The sequence below is a fragment of the Cajanus cajan genome, chromosome 11 (assembly GCF_000230855.2).
Source record: "Cajanus cajan strain Asha chromosome 11, NIPB_CcT2T_4, whole genome shotgun sequence".
Lineage (NCBI taxonomy): Eukaryota > Viridiplantae > Streptophyta > Magnoliopsida > Fabales > Fabaceae > Cajanus > Cajanus cajan.
The window spans coordinates 8,117,333-8,125,309 of record NC_138527.1 but is presented as its reverse complement, the minus strand read 5'-3'; positions in this window follow the sequence as shown (position 1 = coordinate 8,125,309).

The window sequence follows — 7,977 nt, the reverse complement described above, 5'->3', positions numbered from 1 at the left end:
TATGTCCCGATGTCACATGTCCTATCAGAGCAAAACCCAACATAGAAGCCTAAGCTTCATCACCAACATCTTCAGCCTCATGCTGATGATCACCTATATAACAGTCAAAACAAAACAACACGAGAAAAGGGAGTGAGAAACATCTCACTCTAGCTCACAGTGTAGAAATACACACCGGATAGTCAAACACAAACAAGACATATATAGCATAGATATATTAATAACAATATTTGATCTCACTCATCCAAGACATAAAAATATCAATTTATTATATAACATTGAAAATGCACATGTATGGACACGGACAACATATTATCATGCATGTGGCGCCAGTAAAACATCACATGGCATATTGCCGCTAGCAATACACGAAGAGTAGTCTAGGAGTACATGTCGGGTCACACCCTCTGCGCACTCTCACTAGAAGGATATACTACCAGAGTCTCGTCGGGATAGCTAAGCCGCGCAAGATACATCCCATGCACACAATGGGCGAGACTGGGACTTCTAAACCGAGCTATCCCCAAGGACTAATTCCCAAAGCTTTTACACTAGGGGGCCTTCTCTGGCGGTGTATTCCATATTGTACCCTTAAAACACTTATGTAAATGATGAATGTCAATCAAGACTCTATGCATTCTCATATCACATTATCATGTCTCATTATCACTTTCACATCATCTCATCATATCATCATATTACATTACGACATTTTCATATCTCGTGCCTCAATCACATTTCACATAACCTCTATAGAGCACTTTAATTTATATCAAAACTCGTTTATTTATAAAACTAAATACATATTTTTACATCTCATCAAACAGGGAATATAACAGAACAATCAGAAATCAAAACAGAAAATATTCATATTTTGCCTATTTCTCATAGGGTTTCCCGCAAGAACCCATAGAGCACTCTAAATCATATCAAAACATATTTAATTTCAAAATCAAATACATATTTACACTATACATCACACAAGGAATGTAACAGAACATTCAAAAAGCAAAACAGAAAACATTTGTATTTTGCCTGTTTTCTCATAGGGTTTCCGTAGAAACCCACAGAACACTCTAATTCATATCAAAACTTTTCTATTTTCAAAATTAATCACATATTCATACATCTCATTCAATAAGAAGTACAACAGAAGAATCAGAAATTAAAACAGAAAACATTTGTATTTTGTCTGATTCTCATAGGGTTTCCTATAAGAACCCATAGAGATCTCAAATCATACAATTAATTGCATATAAGAAAATAATAAGTACAACAGATACAATTGGGAGAAACCCGTCATACATGAGCATACAAAAATACAACAAACACAGGATCGGGGGCCAATCCCACTACCCAACATATATTCCCACACCCAAAGCGAGATTCCTCACTCCCCCCTTACCTCGATAAGCAGGAGCTGAATCTTGTTGGTCGCCCCCTCTAGGTTCCCCTTCGTCTTCAGAGAGAAAGGAGGAAAAAGATAAGAAAATGAAGAAAATGAATTTTAAAGAGTGCAAAACGCTCTATTTATAGGCACCAGGCCGCGGCCAGAACGGCCCGTTCCGAATCCGGAACGGCCCGTTCTGGGCACATAGAACAAGTACAAAAATCTCTCCCAGAATGGCCAGTTCCAAAACCAGAACAGTCCGTTTTGAGTCAACACTTTGTCCTTTAAAAAAACATTCGGAACGGCCCGTTCCCAAAGTGGAACGGCCCGTTCTGGGTTAAAATTTTACCCATGCATGCTTGATTTGGAACGGCCCGTTCCCAAAGTGGAACGGCCCGTTCCAGAGCTACAAAAATCCAAGACTGTTAATTAATAAATAAATAATTAACATATATATATATATCAAATTAAAATAAAATATCAAAACAATTTAAAACATGATTTTCTTCAAATAATAATTATAACAAAATATCATAATTAATAATATTATACAAAATAATTTTCATAAATAATTATTATTAAAAACCTTTAAAACTTCAATCAAACCCATTTAATTAATCAAAATAATTATAAGAAAATAATCTTCATAAATACAAAAATAAATAATAATTATTCATTGTATTAGTAAAAAAATTCGGGGTGTTACACTATCAGCATTACATCACCCATTTTCTTATAAAGCAAATGATTAACAAACTCGTATAATAAAATTGTTGATAAAATAATTTTTTTTTAATATCTAAGTTTTTAATCATTAAAACTTATAGTCTAAAAGATCTAAGAAAATCTTTTAAGCTAAAAATCTCCCATTTTTATGGTGACAAATATGTTTTTGAAAAGAGAAAAATTTTAAGCGCAACAAATCTGGTCGATTTCAATTTTTGATGAATATTACTTATTAGAGTATGAGTATCCATTCGGGGCAAATTAATTTTCTTGATAGGCCCCCATCTTGTCATAGGAGCTTAAGAAGAAGTGACAATTTTAAAATTGGAATGACAAGTTATTTTACCCTTTAAGTGTTTAGTCTTAAAAATGGTTTGAGAAGCCTATGGTCAAGAAGGAAAGAAAAAATGAAAGGGAATATTTGTGAATGATTTATGATGAAGATACCAAATTATGTCTATAAGTAAAGCATGTATGCAATATAAGATGTTTCTATGTAATGTGCATGATATAAAATATTTATGTGCATGTGCCTTGTGATGTGTGTAAGAGTAATTCCCCTTTGTTGTTGTTGTTGTTGTTGTTGTTTTGTTCCTATGTGTTTTACAAGTGAGGATAATGATAATGATGATGAGGTTGGTAAAGAGGCATGTGTGCCTTGTGATGTGTTATGAGTCAAGCTTTGATAACATGACATCGAGGGTCCTAAGATTAGGATCTTTATTACTACTTAGAGTTCTTTATCATGTTTATGGATAATGTAATTACTTTTGGAGCTGTAGTTTCTTATTAGCCAAAAAGTTATTTTGTTAAATTATGTATTTCTTTTGTTTAAGTATTGTGGAAATACTAGAAGGGGGTTGAATAGTGTGTGTATAAAAAACTTGAACATTTTTTGTAGTGAATTAGTAATGCTAGTCAGATGAAGTGTGAAGAACAATCAAATGAAACACTAGGTATTTTTATATTGATTCATCTCATCCACCAAAATTACGTCCAATTCTCAATCCAACCAAATTAAGTTTCACTATCTTTAAACAAAGATCACTACAAAAAATATGCAATTTACCGACCACCAAAATCGGTCACTAAATTGCAAAAATCGGTCGCCATTTACCTTAGCGACCGAATTAGCGACCAAATTTAATCAGTCGCTAAAACCCTAGTCGCTAAGCTATTTAGCGACTGAAAAATTTTCGGTCGCTAAATGGTTGAAATGATTTTGATCGCTGAAGTGTATGGGGCCAAATTAGTGACCGAATAAATTGGTCGCTAAATATTTATTTTTTATTTTATTAAATTTTATAGACGTCGCAAATTTGGTCGCTATGAACCACTCATATTTGGCCTCTTAAGGATTTTATTTCACAATACTTAAGTTTTTAGCATGTTTTGTCCTTAATTACACAATTTTGGAAACTTCCCAAAAGGTCACTCATCCCTACATTACTCCAAGTCAAGCACGCTTAACTGTGAAGTTCTTATGAGATAAGCTACTGAAAAGCAAATGCATGTTGTTAGTATAAGTAGTACAAATTAATTCATTTAAGTCATCCTCAACTATCCAATCTCATATTTATATTATTTTTGGATCCTTATCATTTTGGTATATCCGGACCGTTATAAATATATAATAATATATATAATAATTATATTACTAATAATAATTATTATATTATATTATATTTAATTAATCTTTATTTATATATATACTTATTTTTATAATTAACAATCTACTTATTTCTATTTAAAATTAATTTTATGATACAATTTAAATTATTTATTATAAATTTAAAAGTTTAAGTAATAATTTATATATTTTAAAATGAGAAGGGTTATAATAACACTGGTATAACTTTTATACTAAGTATTATCATCAATTTTAAGCAATTTATAAATTTTTTTAAATTTTACTTAGTGACCGAATAAAATTTTGTCGCTAACTTTAACTAATATTTAGCTACTGAATAGAATTTCGTTGCTAATTTTACCATTTATACCATTTAAAATCGGTTAAAATTTAACCAATTTTAAAAGTAGTGATTTTAATTACAAAAATGCCACCGCCTCCCATTTAAAATCGATTCCCCCTTAACCGATTTTAAAACCCCGATCTTAAAAGCTATTTTTGCACTAGTGCTAATTGTAACTAATATTTAGCGATTGAATTAAATTCTGTCGCTAAAAAATCAAAATTTCTGATTTAGAGACCAAATTCAATTCCGTCACCAATTTAACTAAAGTTTAGCGACCGAATTTAATTTCGTCGCTAAAAAAATCAAAATTTCTGGTTTAGTGACCGAATTAAATTCTGTCGCTAAAGTTAACTACTATTTAGCGACTGAATTCAATTCCGTCGCTAAAAAATCAAAATTTCTAATTTAGCGACCGAAATAGCGACCGAATTGAATTCGATCGCTAATTTTAACTAATACTTAGCGACCGAATTCAATTCCGTCGCTAAATTTAACTACTATTTAGTGATATTATTTAGCGACCGAATTAAATTCCGTCGCTAATTTTAACTATTATTTAGCGACCGAATTAAATTTTGTCGCTAAAAAAAATCAAAATTTATAATTTAGCGACCAAAGTAGCGACCGAATTTAATTTTGTCGCTAAATTTAACTACTATTTAGCGACCGAATTCAATTCCTTCGCTACTTTTAACTATTATTTAGCGACTGAATTAAATTCCGTTGCTAAAAAAAATCAATTTATAATTTAGCGATTGAAATAGCGACCGAATTCAATTCTGTCACTAAATTTTACTACTATTTAGCGACCGAATTAAATTCCGTCACTAATTTTAACTATTATTTAGCGATTGAATTAAATTCCGTTGCTAAAAAAATCAAAATTTATAATTTAGCGACCAACATAGCAACCGAATTTAATTTCGTCGCTAAATTTAACTACTATTTAGCGACCGAATTCAATTCCGTCGCTAATTTTAACTACTATTTAGCGACCGAATTAAATTTTGTCGCTAAAAAAAATAAAAATTTATAATTTAGCGACCGAAATAGCGACCTAATTCAATTCTGTCGCTAAATTTAACTACTATTTAGCGACCGAATTAAATTCCGTCACTAATTTTAACTGTTATTTAGCGACTGAATTAAATTCCATCGCTAAAAAAATCAAAATTTATAATTTAGCGACCAAAATAGCGACCGAATTTAATTTCGTCGCTAAATTTAACTACTATTTAGTGACCGAATTCAATTCCGTCGCTAATTTTAACTACTATTTAGCGACCAAATTAAATTTCGTCGCTAAAAAATCAAAATTTATAATTTAGCGACCGAAATAGCGATCTAATTCAATTCTGTCGCTAAATTTAACTACTATTTAGCGACCGAATTCAATTCTGTCGCTAATTTTAACTAATATTTAGCGACCAAATTAAATTTCGCCGCTAAAAAAATCAAAATTTATAATTTAGCGATCGAAATAGCGACCGAATTTAATTTCGTTGCTAAAAAATCAAAAAAATTTATTTAGCGACCGAAATAGCGACCGATTTTCTAGCGACGACTTATTTTGGTCGCTAAATCGGTCACTATTTTTATTTTTCATAATTTATCGCTAAATCAGTTGCTAAATAACGACTGATAAATTTTGGTCGCTATTTTGCAATTTTCTAGTAGTGGATACATGTATTCTTTCAACAAGTCACTTATGGCTTAACCTTAAGTATTCTTTGGCTTGTCTTTGCAAGCAACTATCAAGTATTCTTTTCACAATAAGCCACTCCAAGCTTAACAATCAAGTATTCTTTTATAGTCAAGTCTTTCTAGGATTAAAATAAGTATATATTTTTTTACAAATAAGTCTCTTCAAGCTCAAAATAAATATTTTTTTTTCAAACAAATCTCTCAAGGCTTAACCTTATAACAATGGTTATAAAGGTTACAAAGATGTTATTTCGTCTCACTTAGATGTTATACAACCAATACAATACAATAAGCTTTGTACGAGAAATAATGAAGTATATACACACGTAAAATTTACAAAGTATGTCTTTATTGAATATGTTTCTTATGTTCTTCTTTTTGAGCTTCAAAGCTTCTTATATAGTAGCTTGGAGAAGATGATGTTGCAACACTTTGAGTCTAGCTCACAAGTTTACTTTGTTTGTCTTCATCACTTTTTCTTGTGAACATTAAATGCATTTCACCAAATGGTATCTCTTATCTGATCAAGGAGAATATTGATCAACTTTCCATACCAAACGGAGCCTATAGAAGCAATGCCAGTGCAAATCAGTTATAGTAGTGACTTTATTTGCTTTTCTTCTTGATTTCAGGGATCTTGGTTATGACGGAAAACATGATTTTTCTTTTTAACAGATTTATGAGTTCCAAAATGGATTTTTTGTTCAATCTTTTAAGGAATGAAACATTCAATACAAACTTTGTCATTAGTCTTAATAAATAATAAGAATTTAATATATATGAGACATATTATATGCTTCATATGATTTATATCGTCTTATAGACGATCTGTGTCTCATACTTCATTTGATAAGTATTTTCAAAGATATTTTTTATAATGTTTTTGAAGACATTTTCTCCTATAAAAGTGTTCTGTTTGTTGACATTAAAACTCTAAAGCTTAAGGGATCCAAGATTATCTTTTGACTTAAAAAGTATTTGTTTTCAATTTTGAATAGATGTGACTTCCTTTATCCTTAGAGGTGAATTGCAAACTATCTTCGTTTTATGTTAAGGTTTCTTTAGATCTATCAAAGATTTATTTTACTTATTTAATTATGAGTATTGGTGTACAGGATAGAGGGTGTTACAATTTCTAAGTTAGATATTGAGTTGATAAGATGTGTATTTAGATTTGAAATTGTTCGGTAGTTAAAATGTTGCGTTATAAAACTGTTGATTGTGAATAATGTTGTGAAGTTAATTGATGAATTGATTACCTATGTTATCTGAGTTGAGCATATGGCTCTTGTTGAGTTATTGATGTGTAGTGGTTTATATAATTAGCTTATTGCTTTCTATATTATATGTTGATTCCTTTTAAACAAGCTTACCCTTGCTTTTTTTATGTGTTAGACTGTAATAATCATACTTGTTATAGGAGCAAGTCAGGGTTAAGTTGGAGGAAAAGTGTGATATTTTGGCCATACAGGAGATGTTTTCATTTTGTGCAGGTTGTCTATTATAGCTTTGTGTAGATGCTTGACTGAAAACTTAAGGTTTAATTGCTTTCTAGAATTGGAATTTGTGTGTGTGTATGTATACACACACATTCACACAAGATTTTGTTATAATCCGAATGAGGGACTTTATGTTTTGAGTTGTTATAAGTAGGGATTGTTTATGTTTTCTACTACTATACATATATTGTTGCATGAATACTCAGGTGCTATTTGTATGAGAATCCTAGTTTAGAAGATGTTTATGTTTTTCGTCGCTTAGTGTTGTGTTGTGTTAAGTGTAGTAACCTGTTGAATCATTACATTAGGAGGCAAAATTGAAATAAAAAGTTAATATTTTTTTAAGACATGGAAATATTAATTAATTTTTTTCTAAAATTAAAACATCAATAAATATATATTGGATGAAGTATACCAACATTAGTTGGCACAAGTGGTTAGCAACTTGTATCCTTAACCAAGTTATCTAGGTTTGAATCTTGGCCTCAAGTATAAGTAGACTATGTTGAGAGAAAAATACCTACTTTATGTGCACTCATAGTCTTCGACAAAGATTAATCACTACTTTCAGTAATAGATATTTCATTCTAATATCATAATTAAAAAAATGTATGAAATATGTTTTCAATATCTTTTTATTTTAATTTTATTGGGTAAGAATAGTTGTTCATGTAATTAAAAG